This window comes from Mustela putorius, unplaced genomic scaffold, assembly GCF_011764305.1.
Source record: "Mustela putorius furo isolate JIRA1106 unplaced genomic scaffold, ASM1176430v1.1 tig00000421_pilon_pilon_pilon, whole genome shotgun sequence".
Taxonomy (NCBI): domain Eukaryota; kingdom Metazoa; phylum Chordata; class Mammalia; order Carnivora; family Mustelidae; genus Mustela; species Mustela putorius.
In genome coordinates, this window is record NW_025421375.1 from 10291005 (window position 1) to 10316276 (window position 25272).

At 38.0% G+C, this 25272-nt stretch overlaps 1 long non-coding RNA gene across 3 annotated transcripts in view; it reads right to left on the reverse strand.

Moving 5' to 3' along the window:
• The window catches only part of LOC101671867, a 78897-nt gene that overhangs the window by 42644 nt on the left and 10981 nt on the right, over positions 1-25272 (reverse strand). For all 3 annotated transcript variants that reach the window (XR_006606663.1, XR_006606661.1, XR_006606662.1), the window contains exons 2-3: positions 14579-14842; positions 4146-4277 (exon numbers count right to left, since the gene is read on the reverse strand). This is a non-coding gene — a long non-coding RNA (uncharacterized LOC101671867). The remainder of the gene's footprint in view (positions 1-4145; positions 4278-14578; positions 14843-25272) is intronic.

The following is a 25272-nucleotide window of genomic DNA, read 5'->3' on the forward strand; positions in this document are numbered from 1 at the left end:
GGGCTTGATCCCCAGGACCCTGGGATCATGACATGAGCAGAAGGCAGACGCTTAACTGACTGAGCAACTGGGACTCTCCATTTCTAAATTATTTCTAGATATCCATTCTTTCCTGCGCCTTCCTCCAGTTACTTTCTCTGTTTATCCATCATTTATCTTTCTCACTCCCTCTCTCTTTTATTCTTTTATTACTTAACTTTTATCTCTTTTTGACATAAATCATGAGATAAGGATCAACACTTCTATTTTACAAAATAGTTTACCACTAGTAGTCACTATTCTTTGAATAACTCCATGCCCTCCTTCTGTTTACTTTTATCACTTTATTGTATACCAAATCCTTGTATATTTTCAGATTTGTTTTCAGGGTCACAATTCTGGGGTCACTCTTCTTTTTTCAGGCAACACTGTATTTCTTATATTCTTATAATCAATTCCATTTGGTCATAATTTATTATTCTATTATATATATCTGTATATGATTTGCTAGTGTTTTAGCTAGGTCTTTTGTTTTGTGTTTATTCATGAGTGAAAATATGTATAGTTCAGTGTGCTTATGTGGGAAGAGAGCACCTTTATCAAATTGAATTATTAGTGACAAAGAATAAGCAAACAGCAAAATTTTTCTATCTTCTAACATAGTACAAAAACATGGGAATTATATGGTCCTTAAAAGTTAGAATTTCTATTTGTTCATAAAACTGTGGCCAAATTTTTTTTTCTCCTGTTTGTTAATGGCTTTTTAGGAACTTAAGTTTGCTACCTCTTCTATCATCATTTTGATAATTCATAATTTCTCTGAAAATAGTTGACATTATGCTTTTATGTGCTTACTTGATCTGAGTTTTGCATTCACTCTGTCTTTTTGTCTCATTTTTTTAACTGAAAATGCTATGTATGCATTAAACTGTTTAAAAGATGGATTTCTTCCCCAAAAGGATCAGATTTCAAAAACATTAATAAATTCTACTGTTTTGTATTCCCTAATTGCTGATTTTACCTCTTTTTTTTTTTTTTAAGATTTTATTTGTCAGAGAGAGAGAGAGAAAGCACACAAGCAGGGAGAATGGCAGGCAGAGGGAGAGAGAGAAGAAGGCTCCCCACTGAGCAAGGAGCCCAATGCAGGACTTGATCCCAGGATTCTGGGATCATGACCTGAGCCAAAGGCGGACCCTCAACTGACTGAGCCACTCGGGCATCCTGCTGATTTTACTTTTATAATTATCTTATTTCACATGGACTTCTTTCTTGGCTTTTCTGATTTCTCCATTTAATGCTTATCCAGTTCCTTTGCTAACTGTGAGGGGCTGTTCTCAGCTATTGAATCCCTTACCTGGCATTCCTTGAAGCATGGTCCCCTTCCTCCGACTTGGAAGCCATCGATGGCTGGGTGGGCGTCCTTCTTGTGCCTCAAGTAACTCTGACCACCACATCTCTCCGACTCTTCTCCCTGCCACTTCTCTTTTTAAGGGCTCATGTGATTATGCCGAGCCCATGTGGATAACCCAGGATACTTGTTCCATTTAGAAGTCAGTGGATTCAGAACTTTAATTCCACCATCAAAATATCCTCACAGCCTACACCAATGAGTGTTTAATTAAATACCAGGTAATTGGGATTTTGGAGGGCCATGATTATAACTTTGCCTGCCAAACACGGTTTTAATTTTTGTTCTCCATTTCAACAGCTTTATTGACAGGCCCTCATAAAAGGCATCATAAATAATTCTTAGAAAGGAATATATTTTTATTCTTCTTTGTTTACTGGTTTGGACATAAATGTAAATGTTGTTACTGTAGAAAATTTGGAAAATAGGGGCGCCTGGGTGGCTCAGTGGGTTAAGCCTCTGCTTTCAGCTCAGGTCATGATCTCAGGGTCCTGGGATCGAGCCCTGTATCTGGCTCTCTGCTCAGCTGGGAGGCTGCATCCCCCCACTCCCCCCGCCGCCTGCCTCTCTGCCTACTTGTGATAACTGTCTGTCAAATATATAAATAAAATCTTTAAAAAAATTTTGGAAAATAAAAATGGAAAAAATCAATCATAATCAACCATAATCCCATCACTTATATACAGTCATTATTAGTATTCATATTTTTCTCTCATTTTTCTCTGCACATATTCATAAAAGTTGAAGTTCAAACTATATGTGCAGTATTATATTCTACTTCTCAAATTAATGTCAGGTTGGGAGCAATTTCTAGCATTTATGTTTACATTGTTTGTATAATTGCCACATAATATTATAGTGACTGTATTTTAAAAAAGGCTATAGGGTATTGCAAATTTCTCACTATAAAATAACACTGAATTACATATTTTTACTTTGTTGGTATTTTGGATTTCTTTTTGGATTTCTTTCTGAAGTGTCAAATTGAGGTATTATGTCAGTCTTTTTTTAAGTATTCCTTATACTCTAAAATATTCTTGTAAATTAATAGGCTTTTAAAATATGAAGTCAGAAAAAAAAATTAATTAAAAATTAAATATCTTCTCCCATTCCATGGGTTGCCTCTTTGTTTTCTTGGCTGTTTCCTTGGCTGTGCAGAAGCTTTTGATTTTGATGAAGTCCCAAAAGTTCATCTTCGCTTTTGTTTCCTTTGCCTTTGGAGACATATCTTGAAAGAAGTTGCTGTGGCTGATATCGAAGAGATTACTGCCTATGTTCTCCTCTAGGATTCTGATGGATTCCTGTCTCATGCTGAGGTCTTTTATCCATTTTGATAATCAGAATAATCACATTTATAAATACAATTCCATTGCAAATACGCAAAAACCATACTTCTGCAGAGGCAGCTTTTCTCAGGGTATGGTTCCCATTTCTGAGTATACTTGTGGCCTACTATAATAAACCTGAATTTACAAATGTCAGGAAAAGATGGGGTAGTCACTGTTTCTGTTCACCAAATATTTGCTGTTCTCTTTACAGATATATCTTGAGATTTTCTTTCTCTGTGCCCTTGAGTTAGAATCTGGAGATTCTAACTATATGTGCAGTATTATATTCTACTTCTCAAATTAATGTCAGGTTGGGAGCAATTTCTAGCATTTATGTTTACATTGTTTATAACAAGGTAGCAGAGCCCCTAGAAGAGACATAATATGAATGGGAACTAAACCTTCCTTCTTTAAGCCACCAAGATTTTAGGATTATTTATTGCATCGAGTAACCTCTCCCATAATCTCCATCATGAGTAGACTGGATATAGCTTCTTTTTCTCTTTTTTTTTTTAATTTTTTTTTAAGATTATTTATTTATTTATTTGACAGAGAAAGATCACAAAGTAGGCAGAGAGGCAGGCAGAGAGAGAGAGAGGAGGAAGCAGGCTCCCTGCTGAGCAGAGAGCCCGATACGGGACTCGATCCCAGGACCCCGAGATCATGACCTGAGCCAAAGGCAGCGGCTTAACCCACTGAGCCACCCAGGCGCCCCTGGATATAGCGTCTAATCAACAGAAATTAATACAGAGAAATGAATTCCCACTATAACAAAAATATAGCATTAATTAGAAGCTGTAGTGAGAAAACGGCCCATGGAGCTGGAAGAATGGTGATCCATGTTATGTAGAATATTTGGTAAAATGTCATGTGCAGTGTTGTAGAAGGCATACTCCATACTGATAAAATTGGACAACTAGGGGAGTGAGCTGGAAAACAGAACGCTAGTAACATGTTGACCACTATCAGCTCTATATGACATGGTGAGATAAGCTTATGGTAAAGATAAGCTGAAAAATGAACTGGTTGGTTTACAAGCTAGAATAAAAAGGAAATAGAGAGTCCTCTAATTCAAGGGGTGGTAGTGTTATAAGAAATTACTACTCCTCATACTTAAACTATAAAATACATAATTAAGAAAGAGTTTTGAACAACAAAGGCTGATTAAAACTCTGCCTTGCAGATAAAACTAAATTAAGGATATGGCAATAGTGTTAAAAGCTAGTGATAAAAGCTCGGAGTAGATTTATCATGTGTACTCATTTCCTGTTGCTTCTGTGACAAATTACTACAAACTCGATGGCTTAAAATAATACAGATTTACTTTTCTAGTTCTTATAGTCTTAAAAGGCTCTTTCTAGGCTAGAATCAAAGTGTTGGCAGGACTGTGTTCCCTTCTAGAGGCCTGAGGGGATAATCCATTTTCTTACCTTTTCAGCTTCTAAGGCTGCCCATATTCCTTGGCTCCTGGACGCCTTCCACTTTCAAAGTTAGCCATAGCTGGTCAAGTCTTTCTCATATTGCATGAGTTTCCATCAAACTTCCAGAGCTTCCTGACTGACCTATTTTAGACAAAAAGTATAAGGAATAAATATGTTTGTTATGACTAGGGAGTTATTTGTTACTGTAGCATAAATCAGCCTATCCTGTCTGATACAGACTACAAAAACTATTTTTTTAAACACTTTGTAAAAGTTTTATCCTGATGTTTATTTAAATATCTCCTAAGATATATCAATAGGAATTCTTGCATAGGCTTTCTATTTATACATCCTTTTGGGAATACACCTATTGGAGAAAACAAGCTTATATCTTCCCTATTGCCTTCTTCATTTATATCAATTTTAATACATACTTAACAGAGATAAAGAGGTGGAGAATTTATAAGAAAATCAGATTCATTATATCTGAAGTAGCCCTGTCCTTCACTGCATTAATCAGGATTTCTTTCTTTTTTTTTTTTTTTTATTTATTTACTTGAGAGAGAGACAGTGAGAGAGAGCATGAACGAGGAGAAGGTCAGAGAGAGAAGCAGACTCCCCATGGAGCTGGGAGTCCGATGCGGGACTCGATCCCGAGACTCCAGGATCATGACCTGAGCAAAGGCAGTCGTCCAACCAACTGAGCCACCCAGGCGTCCCTAATCAGGATTTCTTGAACATGGATTACTGGCTGTATTTAATTATGAAACAGAAGTTTAAGGCTTGGGTCTGTCAAATGAGAACCTTTTGAAGGCTAAGGCAGGAGGAATGAAAACCCTATCAAACAGCTCCCGGATTGGGTCACAGGGCCAGGACCTAACAATGTTGTCTACAGAGGGAACTAAGGGAACTAAATGGTAAATCCCAAATTATCAAAAATCACAGAAACAAAATCTATTATCATGGTGAAATCAAAAACAGTGGGGGAAAGTTATAAGACATAGGTAATTGCACAATTGCAGCTAAGTAAAACTGCTGAACCAGTGTAACAACAAGATGAGAAGGTATAGGATTCTTGTCATGAATAGAACAGAGGCATGATGACGTGCTAGGCACCTGGTTTAGAGGCGGGCTGGTCCAGGTTTCAGACAGATGGTATCCAACCTCTAGATGTCAATGAAATAACTATGCTGCTCTCTAGTATAACGCTCTACAGTGATTGCTTCAGAATTTCAATTAATATCCTGGCACTTCTGTGATTTCACTGGAAAAGGCTGGTCTTCATCTCAAATGAAAAATGGATCAGAGAAACCAAAAGAAGGACTGTCACAAAGAAGAAAGGAGGAGGAGGAGTTAGAAGAGGTAAAGCAAAAGGAAAGGGAGATGGATTAGGAAATGAAATGAGTGTTTAAAAAAAACTGAAAGGAAAGAAATGCTTCATAGTTCTGGAAGTCTAAAGAGCAAATTAGGGACACTGCCGAGAAAGCCAAAGGAAGGGACCCAAAAAGAGGCCAAAGCACCTGGAAATGAAGAGTGTGCAGGTTTTTTGGCGACGCAGGCAGTAAGATCTGGCCTGGGAATAGGAAGACTGTAGGTAGTCGCATCAGGGTATCCAGAGCAGAGACAGCTCAGTAAGGAATATCTGCCAGCTAAGCCAGGGCCCAGTTTGTCATTCGGCTCCTGTTTTTTCACAGCCAAGAGAATCTCTGCGTCACCCTGAGCGGTCAGTCATGTGCCCCTTCCCATACATGGGAAGAGCTTCATTACATTCCAACACAACAAAGTAGCCAAAGTTCTGAAGAAAACATAAGAACATTTAGTCCTTTCCAAAGGTGCCCAATCGATCTCTCCTTGAGAAAGGGAAGATTTTTAAAAATAAGAACAATTCATCTTGTGCTTATTCTGAGTAGGAATTTAAAATGTCTTGGTTTCCACTCAATAGTCGGCCTCATCACTAAAGACTACAGCCGCCTTAGAACTATACCTGAGGATTTATTCCAAAGCTGGCATAAAACACCTCATTCCAAAACAATCCCATTTGAACTAAAACTCATTCGAGTCCATAAACTGAAGAGATGCAAACGCAAAGTTGGCCCTCCTTGAACATTTTCAAAGACAACAGCAGAACACAGTGACTGATGACTTTAACCCAAACAAACATGTCACAATGTTGGTGACACTGCTTTCAGGGGCTTTCTGATGGTATCTCTCATTTGAGATATTTTATTTTTCTCAGTTGATTTTTTTCTGTTTTATAAAATATTTTAGCATGAAAAGCCCTCAAGGCATGAAGATATATTCTTGGGGCCTTAAAGCTTAGAATCGGCCCCTCCCAATGACTTGATAAACCTTTAAACAGCTGCCATGTTTTGTCTTGAGGGCATCATCACATGCCCCCTGTTCATTTTTTACTTGATTTGGTTGGTGCAGCATGAGGAGAATGGGAGTCAAAAGATGTGCCAGGTATGCTGTCTGGGAGCTAGACTCATCACAATGAGCCTCAGTTCTTCACCTGCAAAAAAGGTATAATAACACCAATTCTACCCCCTTCCCTGAGTTTTTAGGGAACACAACGACTATCACAAATTAAGTGCTCTGAAAAGAGGGAAAAAAAATCATGGAAATATTAACCCATGTGTTATTATTGGTATTACCATTTTTCTCTTTAATTATACTTTACAGGACCAAAGCTCTAATGCAAGGGCTCATAAAAGGTCTGGTGCACATTCAGGTGAGTTCTTGTGTACCTGGAAGCCTCACAGGCATCACAGAGGACTTACCACTATCCAGAGAACTAAGACCTTTAAGACACTAAGAAACTCAGTTATTCATGAGCACTGAGGCAGGAGAGAGTGGTTGGAGAGGGGAAAGCTAATTTAGTGGCAATAACAGGGAGAAAGTAGGAAGTTAATCTAATCATCAAGGAATGCTTCTCAGACTTGAACGTACTCTACACATACCTAAGATCACATTAAAATATGGATTCTAATTCAGCAAGATTGAATCTTCATTTCTAACAAGTTTTCAGAGGATGCCTACACTACTGAGCCATGAACCATATGCTGAGAAAGAGAAGAATGCATGAAGAGTTTGGGTGACCAAGAAATCGCAACAGTAAGCCACAAGTTATCAACATACATAATTTTCAGAGCCTGTTACATACACCTTCCCAAAGAGATATTCAGTCTTAAAGAACCATGCTATCCCTACATTCCTTCATAAACTGTACCTTATATCCAAATGATTTGCTATTATGATGACTCAATACACCAAACTGCTAAATCAGTGAAAAAGATGTGGAGTTATATCTGTACACAGGAGATTATGCATAAATCACAAACTACCACATTTATATGTGTACTGTGGCCTGAGGGCAAATGTTACGAATGGGTATGCCCTATACCAGAGCATTACTTACTTCTTCAACCAATGTTTATTGACTTCTGTGTATCCAACATTGTGCTAGGGGCTGGCATTGCAGGAGTGGAAAGAAGATATATACCCGCCATCACAAAGATTACAAAACAGCAGGCTTTGGGGGTATGTGGAGAAGAAGGTAAGTCATAATGAAACATTAGCAATACTATTATGGGGGAAAAACAAGGAGCTGAGCCGGTGGCAGGGGGTACCCACTTTAAACAGGGTGGTCAGAAAAGTTCTTTCTGAGGAGATAAGAGTGCCAGAGGACAAAATTTGTTTACTACTTTCCATTCAAGTGAAGGTTTCACACCTTGGTGTTGTTTTAAGAGAGAAAATGACTCCCATTTTCCCATTCTCCCCTTGAGCCTTTGGAGAAAGGAGGTCGGAACAGTGAAGCTTCCTCCACCAGGAAATCTGATACTAAATGACCTCTCTCTGATACAAAGGTGAAATTGTTTGATAAAGATACTAACAATAAAAAGTCTCCTCAAAATAGATTTGCCCAAAATGATTCTCTTTGATTTTCTAGCAGGAATCGTAAATTGTGTGCCAAGTAGTGTCGAATAATCTTTAATTGTATTGGGAGGAAATGACTGAATTGACTGGTGATGGAAAGAATTTCCTTGGCACCCATTCATCCAGGCAACAAATATTTATTGAGCATCTACTATGTGTGAGAGAGTATGCCAGGTATGTAGAATATGCAGGAAAAAAGTGATGAGCCCTTCTCCCAAGAGGCATGCACCCTAGTGGGAAAAATTGGTCTGCTCATTAATTATTTCATCAATTCACCAAATATTTAGTAAGCACCTGTTACACACCAGACTTGATTCTAGACCATAAAATACAGCAGTGACTGAGACTGTCCAAGCCCCTGTGTCATGGTATTTACTTGTTAATCAAGGTCTACACATATAGGAAAGAAATAAATGAACTAGAAATTCAGATTCAGAAAATATAAGAAAAGTGCCATGATGAAAATTAAAAAAAGAATGATGTGATGGTGAATGCAGATGGAGTTGCCACTTTAGACCAAGTGCGAAAGGAAGATATCCCTGAATAGGGAGCAACTGAGCTGACACCCAATGAAGAATGAAGTCAATCCCACATCCTAGGGTGGTACACTCTAGATATCAGGTGGATAGGACAAATGAAAGAAGGAAGGTATCAAGTGGGAAAAACAGTGTATGCAACGACACGAACATATAAAACAATAAGAGATGTTCTGGGAACTATCAACTGGAATTGAGAGCCAACTATGGAATAGTGAGCCTTGCCTATCAGCCAAAGAAGTTATATGGTTGGTGCTGTGAAGCTCCTGACCCAAGAGTTTCACAGTGGCCCTCTTTCTTTAATTGTCAACCTGTCCGCTGGTTTTCTGACATGGATCTAGGTAGGCTGATTAATTCCTCATGCTAATCTTCCCTATTATCATGTATGCTTTCTTCCTTACTATCATGTCACATATATATCTTCAAATTAGTACTTCTGCACTAAGTGTGACTATCTGGCTTCTACAGGTATTTTCTCCATTAGATTCTGAGTTCCTTGAGGTTAGGGACAATACCCATTTAATTCTGCATTCCCAATACCTGAAACAACATTTGGTACATAATATAAGCCCAGCAAATTTTAATGGGAGGTGGACAGATAAATAAATGGGTGGTTGAAAATTCATAAAATTTTTAAATATTTCCAGGACCAAAATCAAGATGTTAGCACTGTAGCATGAACAAATAGCATCTAGATAAGGTGCATAGCAGTTGTTTCTCTGGTATTTTCCTGGGAGTTTCTGGTATTTTTTTAATTCCACAGGTTTAGGATGAATTGCTCAGCTCCACCGAGCCTTGTGATGCTGCCGACATTTAGAGCTTTCTCACTAGTTTTTGACCAATCGCACAGTTGCTTTTCTCTAGCCTGACCACCAGCTCCCCCTAGAGGAAAGCCAGGAATTGTATTTAGCTTTAATCATCATGCCTATTTTGATCTTTTACAGAAGCTGATCAGAGTGTGTCTGGCAACAACGTAATGACGGGTTTGATTGCATGTACCATTCTTCAGGAGGGATCATTTTGCAGTCTGTGATACATCAGTGTGGTACATACAGATTACCATTCATCTCTCAGAGTGCCCCTCTCCTGCAGATTATTCAGATACGCAGGAGAGGGAGAGGTAGAGAGGGAGGAGAAAAGCAGAGACAAGGATGGAGGAAGAAAGAGATGGATAGAGGGAAGAGCACAGAACAAAAGAGATTGTATTTCCTTGTCCAGAAGCCATATTTATGTTCACATGTTCATATTTAGAAATGACTGTCCATGACAGTGTTCTATAACCTATATATGGCAAGGTTTCCAGATCACAGGTCTGAGGAATAAACCCAAAACAAATGTAGATATGCCATGTTGGCTACATCTGGAGACACCAGCAAAGATGGCACAGTGAACTTCAGAGAGGTGGCAGCACTTGAAGAAGTGGACAATAGTTCCTAAAGTTCAGATTCCAAATTAGTCTTGAGAAATGGCTATCTTTCCCTCTGATAGGAACTGGATGGAAGAAGTCAAGATAGGAAAGAAATACACTCTCAGGAGAGAGATAATTAGGTACCAAACTATTTGTGGAATATCAGTTGGAGGTTGAAAGTAAGGAAAGATTTGGTGTGCGACCCTGAGCAGTATTTAATAAAACTGTCTTCGTGTTTCCGCCCAGCCTCCAGGAACTGACGATGGGTTCCCAGGGATGTAAGAGGCTGAATAACATGGAAAAATGGTATAATACATGCAACTTAGAAAGATGAGAGGTCAAAGCCATTCTGCTTGTAGCTTAATAGCTTGGTTTAACATGGGAGAAAAGGAGTATCTGCTTCATCGGGTAAAAAACAATGTGAAGTTAAGAGAGACATGTAGGCAATGGTCAATAAAAGTTCATTTTCTTCTTCCCTCCTTCCCTGCCTCATCACCATCTAGAGGCAGGAGTAAACCCAACCCCCCCCCCATACACACACCCCACCTCAGGAACAAGACCCTGAAATGAGCAACTACTGCATCTTTGGCCTTACAGACACAAACCTGACCAGTGAGGTTCTCTTCTTAATTGCTTTTCTGAAATACAATTTATTTTGGCCAACTGATTACATGAATGAAAGAAATAATGAAAACATGAATTTGTGAATTTCTGTCTGTTCAAATCTGTACTTGATACTCTAAGACATCTTATTCATTTCATCCTCAGCATATCTCCAGAGAGGAATTCTTATCTCCTTTTATAGACGAGGAAACTGATGCTTGTAGAAGTAAGTAGCTTGCTTAGGATCATAACCTGGGAACTACAGAGTTGAGATTTAAACCCAGATGATACGATTTTAAGTCCATTTTCTTTTCCGATACAATAAAGCCTCAAGTTACAGCTTATTTCCCTCAGTCCCAGCATCAATCCTACTCGTTAAAATAGAATAGTTTGTAAGAGATGTAAGGCACTATTGGATAGGTAAACTGAGACCCATTCCCAAAAGACCAACCTACTCACTGTCTCAGATTCTTAGAAGCCAGGAAGGGCCAGATGCCTGAGTTTTAGCCAAATAATTTGGGTAAGCTGAAGTTTGCTAGATAGAGTATCTGGAAAGTTTTGCTGTAGGATAAAAGAAGCATACATCTCTAGCACTACACCTGCCCTTCTACTTTCTACATGAATATAGGCTTAATGTCTGGAGCAGCAGCAACCATCTTGTGATGATCAGGAAAAGGTAAAGAAAATCACAGAGATGCTGCCCCTGACATCAAGCTGCACGAACAAGAGTAGCCAACTACATTCTGACTCCTTGATGGGTGAGAAAAACAAAGTATTTTTTTAAAACACTATTAGACCTTATTCTTGTAATTACAGGTAAAAAACAAAAAACGACAAAAAAAACAACCAATGGATGCAGAAGAATATCTAAAACACTGTCTCTAAAGTATCCAGATTAGTGAGATAAGAGAAAAACAACTTTAATTTTATGATAATAAATATCTATCTTTAAATGAAAAGCACATTTTCAAGGTTATAATTTCCTGCTCTGGGGTAAAAAAAAAAAATAAAACATCATCCATGTTTAAGTGATCCTAAACTCTGAATGGTATGAAGGACAAAAGAAAATGTTATGAAAATGGAATTGAGACAATAAAGACAGTTACTCGGATTTTTCTGAACAGCATCTAACACATAGTTGATGCTCAATTCGGCTGAGTGCTTAAAATTATGTATCTTATTAGCAACCCATCTCAGTACTATCATTTGGGAAAGTTCTTTCTCTCACAAATCAATATTATGAAGAATCAGGCAGCAGGTGGAGGATGTAAAAATGAATCATTTTTCAATAACTTCTTTCAGTATGGAAGGCTTCAAATGTCTAGACATATTTTGCTATTGAATCCCACACTGATATTTAAGGGGTTGTTTCTCCCCATCGCATACAAAATTACCCTAATTAGAGCAAAGCATTTTGGTCACACACAGTCTCTCCTGAGCAGAGAGTGAAGTCCGTCTGAGCTCCTTCCTATAGCTCCTGCCAGGACAGCCAACACCCGCCCAGTCATCAGGGATGGGCTGAGCAATAAGATGCTTTCTCTCCAGTTTGATGACAGACATAGTAAGTTCTTTTATTCTTGGCACTGAGTGGAAAGTTGTCAATTTCTCAAATGGCATTTCATTAAAAGTTTAATCTATTACTTAGTAATAAAAATGCAGATACTAACAGGTAACAAAGCTTTGACTTAAAAATTAATATTTAGGGGAGACAAGAATTTGAAAGCACTTTCATGTTCTCCTGGTTTCCTGATCACTCGCAGATTATCAGATGTCCCTGATTTGCAGACTTACATTCATGTCTTGTGCGAGAAATTTTCAGAAAGATAAACCCAGCAGGAGAAGAAAGCTCAGATGCATAATCATAACAGGGACACACCCGGATCTAAGAGGAGAAAAGGGAACAAAGAAAGAACAAAGGGCACCAGAAGACCAAGTGGCCTGAATGGGGACAATCACCTGGGTAGGACCAATAATACTGGCTCAGGATCAAATGAGTTCTGAAAATTATTTTAAAGTGTTTGATAGAGTTCATGAGAATATTGCCCAATATGCAAGCTCATTATTCTGTTATGTGCCAGAAGATAATATTCACCAACAAAAAGGGAGGAATTCGACCTTAAAATTTCTAACAGGTCATAACATCGCTATTTGAACATCTGTTCCTGGTATCACGACGCTGCTCTCCAACTTACTTCATTTAACTTCCTTTTGGTCCATACTTGCAATTACTTCAAATAACGATAGAACATTACTCTGGGTTGTTTGTAGGTGAACGGGCAGTCTTACCTTTCCCATGTTACCTCATGGAATTAGGCAATTAGATACTCTGATTTTCCCAAACAGTAATCCACGGCTCACCTACTCCTTCCCCAACCAAATCACTGCTTACTCTCTTTGGAGACAGTATTATTTTAAGGACTCTGTTGGCCAGCATGGTGGCATCTTCTTGTGCAACTGCATTTCAATCTGTGTTAGTCCATACTGGAATAATAGGAAGTGTTCAGGACTCAGTATCAGTATCACGATCTAAATCCTAGCTCTGAAATTACCAGGTGTTTGAGTACTGGCAAAGTACTTCATCTCCTGGAACTTCAGACTCCCTTTTAAAACTGAGGTCTTGAGGGGCGCCTGGGTAGCTCAGTGGGTTAAAGCCTCTGCCTTCGGCTCAGGTCTTGGGATGGAGCCCCACATTGGGCTCTCTGCTCGGCAGGGAGCCTGTTTCCTCCTCTCTCTCTGCCTGCCTTTCTGCCTACTTGTGATCTCTGTCTGTCAAATAAATAAATAACATCTTTAAAACTAAGGTCTTGATACCTAACTCACAGAACTGCTGAAAGGCTGAATGGGATGGTTGGTGGGAAAGTGTCTGGCTGATAGTGGGGTCCAAAATAACCTTTCTCTGGATCTGAACTGTTTACGGAAAGCAAAAAACAGGAACCCAGTAACTTCCTAGCACCCAGGGACTTAAGTGTGCCATGTATGAGAATATAGATTATTTTATGTTTATATATGCATTGCTACCAAAAAAATATATATATATATCCACCTCACATATTGCACACATCCACCTAATAGCACTGGAATGACTGACAGATAGCAGTGACCTTCTCCCAGGAAATCACAGATTTTCAAAACAAGCACTTTTTAAAATTACATAAGTATGCAGTATGAATCAGAAAAGCATGAGGCTATGTTTGCTTGTTTGATCAACATTTCATTTCCTGTAGTTTCCATCTTTTTACTGCTGGCCTGCTATCTCCCTCAATAGGAGAAGGCTACTGGGATGTTTGTTATAATCGTCTGCTTAAGGTTCTTTGGCAGATCACATGTTTTACTTAATTAAATAATGTCCCAATTAATTGATTTGTTTGTAGACATTCTTAATTTAGTAAACGCTGAGCAGAATGCTAAAAATACCATTATATTTCTGACAGAGGCACCACTAAAGTCTGATAATTGATAGCTTTGCTGTTTTTTCTGATGGCCTGAAAAGCTTTTAAAGCTAAATTCTGTAATCATGTTCATCTTTGGAAATTAGTTTTGTGAAACCACACATTTAGTTCTTGCTGAGAAATCTCATTTTAGTCATTTTAACATAATTTATAATGCATAAACTAAATTAGCTTTTGTAGCTAAGCCAGCACATTTTTCTTTAATTTTTATCTCATCCTAATATATTTTTGACCTTGAAAACTGTAATGTCTGTTGGATATTGAAGCCTCTGAACAAAGAAAATCATTTCCATTCCATCACTATGGTTACACTTTCTTTGCTCTCCAGCACTGAACAGCGCTGAAAGTGTTGAATCTGGATTCCTCAGGAGGGCAAGGGGAACTTCACGTAATATCATTTAGTCCTGATTAAATAAACACATATACATAATGGAACCCAGGAAAGTAGCAAATTGCTTCACTCTGTTTACACTGCATACCATATGACTAATGGTAAGGGCAATATATCACCTGGTGTTAGTCTTTAGTCGCTTCAGGCTCTGTTGTGTGTGGTTTCTCCCCAGGCAGTCGTACATACATATTCGTCTCAGAAAACACAGTCAAAATGCCAAGCAGCTCCTAACACCTTCAGTCCTCCTGAAGTCAAAGTGGTTTCACCCCTTCCGAACAACAGAGAACTTCGAGTGTGACTCATAATGTTTCCTGTCCACCAGAGACGCATTTCCAATGTGCTGGCGGCATGTCTCTCACCATCCTAAAATGGCTTTGGCTGCCCTACAAAAGCAAGAGAAGGAAATGGTCATTCAAACAAATGCTTTCTTGCTGCCTGTGACAGAAAGAAAAAAAAAATACTCTTTTTATGGAGGGCACCATTTGGTAAAACGTTGCTTGAATTTCTTTTATTACAAGGCTGGTTCATCATGTTAACAATAGGTTTTCTGTTTTTTCTTCTTAGGAGTTGATGGATCAAAGGTGTCTTGCAGAGAACTGTTGGCAATAGTCAGTATCTTCAAGTGGCCATAAGGGCTCAAAGAGTATATCCAATCATTTTTGTGGCAAATTAAATCCATATAAGCTGAAACAGAATATCTCCTTCCTAAAATTCATATGTGAACAGATTTCCGGCTACCTTGATTGGGTAGTGCAAAGGCAATGCAGAGCTGTTCATTTCAGCAGCAAAATGATTTTTTTAGAAGTAGTGTAAGGGACACTTGGCGATATGCTGGAGCTCAGGTAGAAATGGAATCTGCATCTGTAATAGCTTCTGGGTACAGGAACCACTGTAATCACCTGTGGCCCAGCACAGGGCTTGCCCATACTGAACATGCAATAGAATTTAGAAGCATGTAAGGATGGGTAGATGGATGACTGGTTCACTGTTTTATAAGGTCTAAAGATTCTTTGATGACAGGACATAGCACCCGGACCCTTACATGCACTAACTATAAGCATAATTACTAAATAATTTTTTGGATTAGCAGGATTATCAAGTTTTCATAACTTAGTTTTGGTGTGTAAAGACCCAAAAAGTTTAAAAAGGAGGCTCACAAACACTTTGCCTATTTTAATAGCCTCAAATGTTTTCCTATAAGGTGCCAGGGTCGATTCTGTACATGGGCTGGAACATGTATATTTTTAAAGCAAATGTAGCGGGGACTGTCCAAGTTCAGGAGGGACTGCCATCATATAGCATGCTGTGTCAGAGGCAGAAATCACAAGCCAGCCCTGGCAAGCAGAATAATAATCCTCCAGAGATGTCCCCACCCTAATTCCCAGTATGTTATGTTACATCACAAGGGAAATTAAGGTCACAGCTGGAATGAAGATTGCTCATCAAACTGACTTGAAAATAGATGATCCAGGTGGGCCCAATGTAATCACAAGGATTCTTAAAAGCAGTCAAAGGAGACAGAAGGGGAAGTTAGAGATGGGAGGCGAGAAGGGGTCCACCTACCATTGCCCACTTGGAAGAAGGAGGCAGAAGGGGCCAAGACCTAAGGAGTGTGAGCAGTCTGTAGATGCTGAAAAGGCAAGGGAATGAGTTCTTCCCTCCAGCCTTCAGAAAGGAGCGGTGCCCTGCAGACGCCTTGATTTTAGCCCTGTGAGGCTCATGCTAGACTTCTGACCTACAGAACTACAAGATAAGACGCTGGTGGGTTTTGAAGCCACTACATCTGTGATAGGCTTTTTGTTTTGTTTTGTTTTAATAGCAGCAAATGTGAAACGAATAACCAAATTCCAAAAGCATAAAATAATTGCCTCTTTTCTTCCAGATTTTCTTCACCCAAAGTTTTGTTTATAGATCAACCAAACCCTCAATGATTTGTCCAGGTTCAGGTGATTTTTGCTTCTGTTGAAATATTTGCATGTTTCATATATGATTCAGGACACCCTCATTCTGAAAGCATTTTGTTCATGTACCATCCTTCATTCAAAGCTATCAACTCTCTTTGAATGTTATATTTAAAAATAAAATCTAAACCGATTTTGATTTTGTAGAAGGGGACAGTGGAAGAGAGGCAGCTTGCCCCTCAGACCACAGTAAATATTTTGAGGCCTTCAAATGCCAGATAATATCCAAGGAAGAGGGCCACACATTCTGCTATCAAAGTAGTCATTATTTTACTTTCCTCCTTCCTATTCATTCTTGTATACGCGAAAGAATACACCTCACACTGATCCTCTCAGATGTGGAAGACACCAGAATTTACACCATGTTTTTTTTTTTTTAAGATTTTATTGATTTATTTGACAGAGATCACAAGTAAGCAGAGAGGCAGGCAGAGAGGAGGAGGAAGCAGGCTCCCCGCTGAGCAGAGAGCCCAATGCGGGGCTCGATCCCAGGACTCTGGGATCATGACCTGAGCCGAAGGCAGAGGCTTTAACCCACTGAGCCACCCAGGTGCCCCTACAGCACGTTTTGAAGAGAACACACTCAACAGTGAAGCCATGTGGTCTCAAGGTCAGTGTTAAAGAGTTTGACGGGACATGACTGTAGCTAGAAAAATGCAAGGTGGCTGAGTTGTAGCATGGATCCTTCACAGGCAGGCATTATTCTAAGCTGCTTATCACAGTTTATGGGTAAATATCAAGAGGTGCATAATCTAGACAGCAGATCATTAAGTGGACGGTGAGATCAAAGCAAATGTCAATCCCAGCTTCGCTGCCCAGTACCAGTGGGCCGTTTTCAGGTAACCTCCCTCTGTTTTTTTACGACCTCTCCCTGTTTTCTTGCAACCTTCCTCTGTTTCAACAGCTCAATCAAAACGCTTCTGTATCTTGCAGGGACACTCTATTCCCTTTACTTCCCATTTGTTTCCCTTAATGGAGTTTTGATTTTTTGATCTATCTCTTCTGCTTTTTTCCTTTCTAAGTTCAGAAAGCTTGGGTATCTGATTTCCCTCTCCTTTTTCTCTCATCTTTTCAATCTGGTTTTTAAATGTCACTTTTAGTCAAGGTTTTTTCCATTTTTATACTGGGCTTGTTTTATGTCCCCTTCTCTTGAGAGTAAAGTTCTTTAAAAATTCACTTTGTAACTGTTGTTTACATTTGTTGTTGTTGTTTTTAATAACAAAACTTTGTATCTCAGCAGAAGTAGTGATAATAAAACCTCCAGAGGCAAATTTGCTCCCTCTTTCAGCATCTTTTCATCGAATGCTACCTCACTTTATGATAAACTTCAGGGAGGAAAGATAAGATGATGAATAAGGCCATTATTATCCTCAAGAAATTCACCCACCAGTAAAGAAGAAAACAACTCTATTACAGAAAATAACTCAAGGAATGTGATGACTGACTCCCGAAGGACGTGACATGCAGCACTATAGGATGCCCCTCCTTTCTTACCATCATTCCTGAACACTCACAATAGTGCATCTAAACCCCAACCCCCTCAACCCAAGCAAGAGAAAGCTAACTAAGCAGGCATCCATCCCACTAAGCTTCAAATACTTCCTTTAAACTGTTAAGGACAGTTTCCTTTGATGGCTACGATACAGTTTTTGCATTGTCTTATTGGTGCCCATTTGGATTCCTTCAGTTCGGGGCATTAATAGAGCAGCAATGAATATGTGTATAAAAGTCTTTTGTGGACATATGTTTTCATTTGTCTTGATTAAATACTTAGAAGTAGAATTATTTGGTTATAAGGTCAAAGCATGTTTCAATTTAAAAGAAACGGCCAGTTTCCAAATCGGTTGTACCATTTCATACTCCTGCCAGCAACAGAAGAGAATTCTAATTGCGTAACATCGTAGCCAACATTTAGTGTTGTCAGGCTTTTTAAATTTAAGCCATTTCAGAAGTATAATGATATTTTCATATAAATTTGCATTCCCCTGATGACTAATAATGTGTAATTTTTCACGTGTTTATTGGCCATTTATGTATTTTCCTCATGTTAAAAATCACACTGATTTTATAACTTTTGTCTATTTCTAAACTCTCTATTCGGTTTCATAAACCTTAAAGATCCAGGGGGTGCCTGGGTAGCTCAGCCCTTGGGCCTCTGCCTTTGGCTCAGGTCATGATCCCCAGACAATGGGGTCAAGTCCCACACAGGGCTCCCTGCTCAGTGGGAAGCCTGTTTGACCCTCTCCCACTCCCCCTGCTTGTGTTCCCTCTCTTGCTGTGTATCTCTGTCAAATAAATTAAAAAAAAAATCTTTTAAAAAAAGCAATAAAAATATATATAAACATTAAAGATCTATTGTTAGCCACCATCACACTTTCTTCATTCGTTTAACTTCATGATGGGTTCTGAAATCAGGTAGTATATACCTTTTAACTTGTTTCTCCTCTTTAAGATTCTTCCTTCCCCTCCACCCTCCCTCCCTTCCTTTCTTTCTTTCCTTTTCTAGGTCCTTTGTATTTCCAAATAATCTTAGAATCAGCTTGCCAATTTTTAGAAGAAAAAAAGCGTTGGAATTATGAGATTACACTGAAAATCTCTAGGAAGAATTTAGGGAATTTTACATCTTATATTAAATTTACATTAACATACTTAATCTTCCAATCCATGAATATAGTTTATTTATTCCCTTATGTAGATCTTCAGTTTTGCTCAGTAACTTTTTTAGTTTTCAGGGAGAAGTTCTTGCACATACTTACATCTAGTAACTTAATATTTTGATGCTGTTGCCAGCAGTAGGTTTTTAAATTCAATCTTCATATCATGTATTGCTATTACATATAATGCAATTAATTTCTCTATATCAATCCTCTATTCTGTGGCCATGCTAAAGTCAAATGTCGGTTCTAGGATCTTTTTTGATAAATCCCCCCAAATTTTCTATGTATACATTTATATTGTCATTTTTCCTTTTATATGTTTTTTAACTTTTGCTTTATTACACTAGCCATTACTTTGAGCACAAGGTTTAACAGAAGTAACAGGAGTAACCTTTTTTGTCTTGATCCAAAATCAAAGGGAAAACAATCAGTCCTTCACCATTAAATGTTAGACTGAGAGACCCTCTACTATTCCTACTTTGCTGAAAGTTTTTATCACAAATGGGTGTTGAATTTTGCTTTTTCCTGCATTTTAGATAATCACATAATATTTCTTCTTTAATCTGTTAATATATTGCTTTGATTCATTAATTTTATTAAATTGATTTAAATCACTGATTTAAAAATGTTTAAACAACCTTGCATTCTTTGTGAGATAAATCCACTTTGTCATATATGCTATCCAACTATATATATCCAGATTTGATTTCTACTGTTTTGTCAAAATTTCTGCATACACACACACACACACACACACACACACACACATACATACATATATTAATGAATGATACTGGACTGTGACATTAAAGCTATGTGTACCTTATAAAGTTGAGTAGCATTTCTAATTCCTTTTTCTGAACAAGTTTTTGTAAAACTGGAAATATTTCTTTTTTAAATGCAAGTTAAAGTTTTCCCGTTAAATAACTTGCATCTGGAATACAGGAAGGTTTTAAATTATATATTTAACTTACTTAAATTCAACACAGTTGAACTGTTATTATTTTCTCATTTCATGGCATAAATACAGTATTTCCTTACTAATTTTTAATGTCCACAGCATCTGTAGTGATGGCCCCTTCTACATTTCTGATATTGGTAATTTTCAATTTCTATTTTCTTTTAAAATTTTTATCAGTGCAGGAGTGGTTCAGTCGGTTAAGCATCCAACTCTTGATTTCAGCTCAGGTCATGATCTCAGGGTCAAAGGATAGAGCCTGGTTTCAGGTTCCACACTCAGTAGGGAATTCACTTGAAATTTTGTCCCTTCCCTCTCCCTCTGCCCCTCCCACAGCTCTCTCTCTTTAAAATAAGAAAATAAACATTCTAAAACAAATGAACAAAAAAAATGAATACAATTTTTATTACTAGCCAGGAGGCAACTGTTCTCAACTAGGATTCCACAAAAGAAACAAACCCTAATGCTCTAAAGCAACTGTTATATAAAAAGAAATACTTTTTTCTATTTATCTAAAATAGAATTGGCTATGCAACTTACTTAGAAGAAAACAGAAAACGGTCCAATAATATTCTTTAAGTCTAATTCTCTTGCAGAATCCCAGATGAGAAAAATAAATTCTCAATTTTAGTCTTTTCTGATAATCAATTTTTTGTTTCACTGATTTTTCTATTATTTGCTCAACTTCTGTTTCATTAATTTCTATTATTTTCTTTCTTCTGTGCATTTTGGGTATAGTTTCCTTTGATTTTTTCTAACTAAGGTGCAAATACACATGGTTGATTTAAAAGCATTTTTCTGGGGCACCTGGATGGCCAGTCAGTTAAGCATCTGCCTTCGGTTTGGGTCATGATCCCCAGGATCACTGCTCAGCAGGGAGTCTACTTTTCCCTCTCCCTCTTCTGCTTCCCCTGCTTGTGCTCTCTCTCTAATAAATAAAATCTTAGAAAACAAAAACAAAAACAAAGACAAACCACTTTTCCCTTTAATATAAGATCTGCCATCATAACTTTCCACCTGAACGTTTTACCTGCACGTCACAAACTTTGATACTTTGTTTTTATTACCATTTAGTGAAGTATTTCTTAATTACCTTTGTAATTCTTTTTATTTGGTCAATATATTATTTAGAAGTGTTTCTTATTCCAAATATTTAAGAACTGTGTATTTTGTTACTGATGTCTAGCTTAATTCTTTATGGGCAGAAAATACACTCTATAAGATTTCAATAATGTTAAATTTATAAACACACTTAGATTGTCCAGCAAATAGTCTCCTTTGATAAATATTCCATGTACCCTTGAAAAGAAAGTGTCCTACAATTGTTGAACAGTGTGCTATAATTATCTATTAGGTCAAGTTGGCTGATAGCAGTGTTTAAATCTTTATCTTTATAGCTTTCAGTCTATTTGTCAAATCAATTACTGAGAGCAGAAGTGTTAAAATGTCCAACTCTGATAATGGATATGTCTATTTTTGCCTTCAGTCCTATCACTTTTTGATTTATATGTTTTGAGGCTCTGTTATAGATGCACCCACATTTAAGACTGTTTTGTCTTCTTAATGAATAATAATTCATTATTTATATCCTTATTAAATCTTCTTCTTTATCTCTGGTAATACTCTTTTCCTTGAACTCTAAGTTGCCTATCCTTGACACAATTACTGCATCTTTACTATGGTCAATGATTTTTTTTCCCCCTCTTTTAACCCATCTATGCCTTCATGTTTAAAATGCATCTCACATAATTTATTAGAATGGCTAAAATAACAAAAATAGTGACAACATTAAATGCTGGCAAAGATGCAGAAAAACTGGATCACTCATACATTGTTAGTGAGATTATACAATGATAAAGCTACCCTGGAAAAGAATTTGACTGTTTCTTATAAAACTAAACATGAAACTCCCATAGAACCCAGCAGTTGTACCGTTGGGCATTTTTCCCAGAGAAATGAAAACTTATGTCCATACAAAAAACCCTGTACACAAATGTTCACAGAAGACTTATTTGTAATAGCCAAAATGGAGAGATAATCCAGAGGTCCTTCAGCAGATGAACAGTGAAATAAACAATGACACATATACATCATGGAATACTACTCAGTAATAAAAGGAACAAACGGTCAATACATGCAACAGCTTGAATGATTCTCCAGGGAATTAGGTGAATTGAGTGAGAAAAGCCAATCCCCAAAGACTGACGATTGCATAATTTCACTTATTACATTCTTGCAATGACAAATCATAGCGAATAGATTAGTGGTTGCTATGGGTCAGGGACTAGAGTCTGAGAGGTGGGTGTGGCCAAGAAAAAGAGCAACAAGTCTGCTAATTTCAAGCTCTGTGTTATTTCTGGCTTTGTTGCTATTGACTCACTTTTCTCCTGGTTAAGTGCCACATTTTCCTACTCCCTCACATGTCTTCAAACACATTATATATACTCAATTGTGGATTCAATGCTGTTATATAAGTCTCAATTTTAAGACTAATTAATTTTGTTTTGCTCTGGCAGGCACTTAATTTATTGAGAGATCAGCTTTATCTTATCAAGGCTTGGTTTTAAGCTTTTTTATGATGATTCTAGAGTAGCCCTTTTTCTAGAGCTAGGGTAACCTTACTCTTAAGATATTCATTTTCTGAGATCTCAATCGAATGTTCATGAGGCCCCTCCATGGTGGACAGCTGTAACTCCATCTTCCTCTCCTAAGCATCCTCCTCAATTTTGTTCAGTTCATTATCCAATAGCTGTTTTTGGCCTAATCTTCCTGAATCTTGATCTATGAGTTCTGTGACACAGCTTTCTAGTCACCCAAACCCTCCAAGGGACCCTGATGCAACTTTCTGAAGCCATCTTATGTGTCTCTGTCTGCTCCTCAGTAACCTGACCTGTAAACTCCCTGCAACATCAGCATCCAAACTCTATTCTCTCCTGACTCCACCCAGTGAAACCACTACCTGAAAAAGAAACACACTTGAGAAAAAAAGAGAATTAGGCTCAATGTGTTTTCAATTGGGCTTCACTTACTTGTGCTGAAGTTTGAATGGTGGTCTCAGGCAGAAAGCTGTAGTGAAATATGGTATCTTCCTGATCTCAAGTATCACAGCCCCATGCTCTCTGTTGCCCAACATGAGAAAACAGTTTATTCATACACTTTTTCCAGCATTCTAGTTCTTCATAGCAGAAAGGTTCAGTCCCATAACCATTTTCCACCATAGTTGCTACTGCATCTACACTTAAAGATGATGTTTTGTTTCATCCTCATAATAACTCCATGAAATAAATACTCTTAAACCATTTCCTGGCTAAGAAGGAGGAGCAAACTTAGATAAGTTAAACACTTTCTGTTACTCTTTAAGCCCTTGAAGGGTAAAAGCAAATTTTATTCACTCTGTTCTTCATCACACTTTACTCAGTCCTTTGTACACAACAGATGCTCGATAAATAAACTAAGGTTTTGGTGGGTGCTATTTCCAACATTACACACATGAAAAACCTGTATCTCAAATTGGGAAAAGAGGAAGAAACAAAGCTTGGATTTGCAAACTACGCATCACAAGGCCCAAGTGACCCACATGTCTTTTTTAAATAAAGTTTTATTGGAACATGGCCATACTCATTCTTCTACATATTCTCTCTGGCTGCTTTCATGCTATGATGACTAACTTGAGTAGTTAGGCCTGCAAAGCCTAAAATATTTACTATCTGGTCTTGGGCATAAGTTTGCCAGCCCCTGATTTAGTGTATCTTACATGCCAGGCAATCTGCTCAGCACTGTTACATACTTTTCACCTCATTAAATTTCCCAGCCATGTTGTTGAAATAATAAATACTGCCATTATCCAGATGTGGACTCTGAGACCCAGAAAGGTAACTTGTCCCAGTTTTTATAGCTCATGAGTGGCAGAGCACACATCTGAATTCTGATTTGTCAGATTCTGACACCTATACCTTTTTTTTTTTAACTTCTAACATTCTAACAGTCAGAGAACCTTGACAAGAAACGGAAGATGCTAAACGGGAGGGCCCTCTTTGTGATTTGCATATCATCACATATGGGCAAGTGGGACTAAAGCTAAAGTAAGCTGAAGAGCTGGCTTTATATCCTATAATAAAAATAGTTAATAGCATTACTATAAGAAGTGTTTCATGTTAACCCCTGTACTGATTACAAATTATGTGCATGTGGAGCGTGCAATACACAGGTTGTGTGTGTGTATATATATGTATCTGTATCACACAAATATATAGGTATATATATGTAAAAGATAAATGTGTGTGCATATATATAATTTGGTTTTCATATTCTATGAGGATGTCATTTTAGGAACAGAAAGAAATGCTGAGTAGGTTTATATTACAACATGGTAACTAGTAAATCAAGTGTTCAGCTTGGTTTTCCTAACTCACTAGTGCTCTGTGTATACCTGCTTTCCATTCTTTCTCAACTCTCCCCTAGCTTTTCTGACCTCAAACACCATCCCAGGGAATGAGGAAGGAGAATGTCTGACAGGTCCTCTCTGGTCACACAAAGTACCAAAGGCCCACTGGTCAACAGCTCTTCTGGGCTTCCTCAGCAATCTTCCAGACCTCATTCCCAGCCTTGTCAAGATGTGATGCAGTGCCCCCCCCTTCTCTTTTAAGTGCTTTAAGCTCTGAGCTATCATCATTTAATTTTAGATTATCTTCTGATTTCCTATGTGGGCCGAGAATGAGAGTAGTCTGGGGGAAAATGGTAGTGACAATAAATGAGAAGGGAAGCATTTGTGAAAATCTTTTTCTTCTTTTCAAGAAGAGCTGTAATAGTGTTTTGTATCAACATGACTCCTGCCTTCAGCTGTAACAAAGTTAGAGAAAATGTTGGTGCTATAAATTGAGAGTTCAGGAGGTAACTCTATTGACCCAGTCTTTTCAATGGGATTGGTATTATAGGTTTCCCGCATAGAAACCAGTGCAGAAATATTTCTAAAGTAATTTCATCTTTGCCAGTAGCCCTTTCCTCCCTCCTTATGCCTCTTCTCTTTCCCAAGGTGTTCCTAAGTTCTTCGATCTCCTGGTGTCTTCTGTTCATGCTCACATTCCAAACCTCCACAACTTCCTGTGGTGCCTGACATCAAATCACTCACAGGGCAGAGGTAGGGACATAACTTACCATTTCCCAAATTGGGTTTTCTTATAACTGGTTCAAAAGAGAGCTCTCTCATAATAGACCAATAAATGTTATACAGACACAGA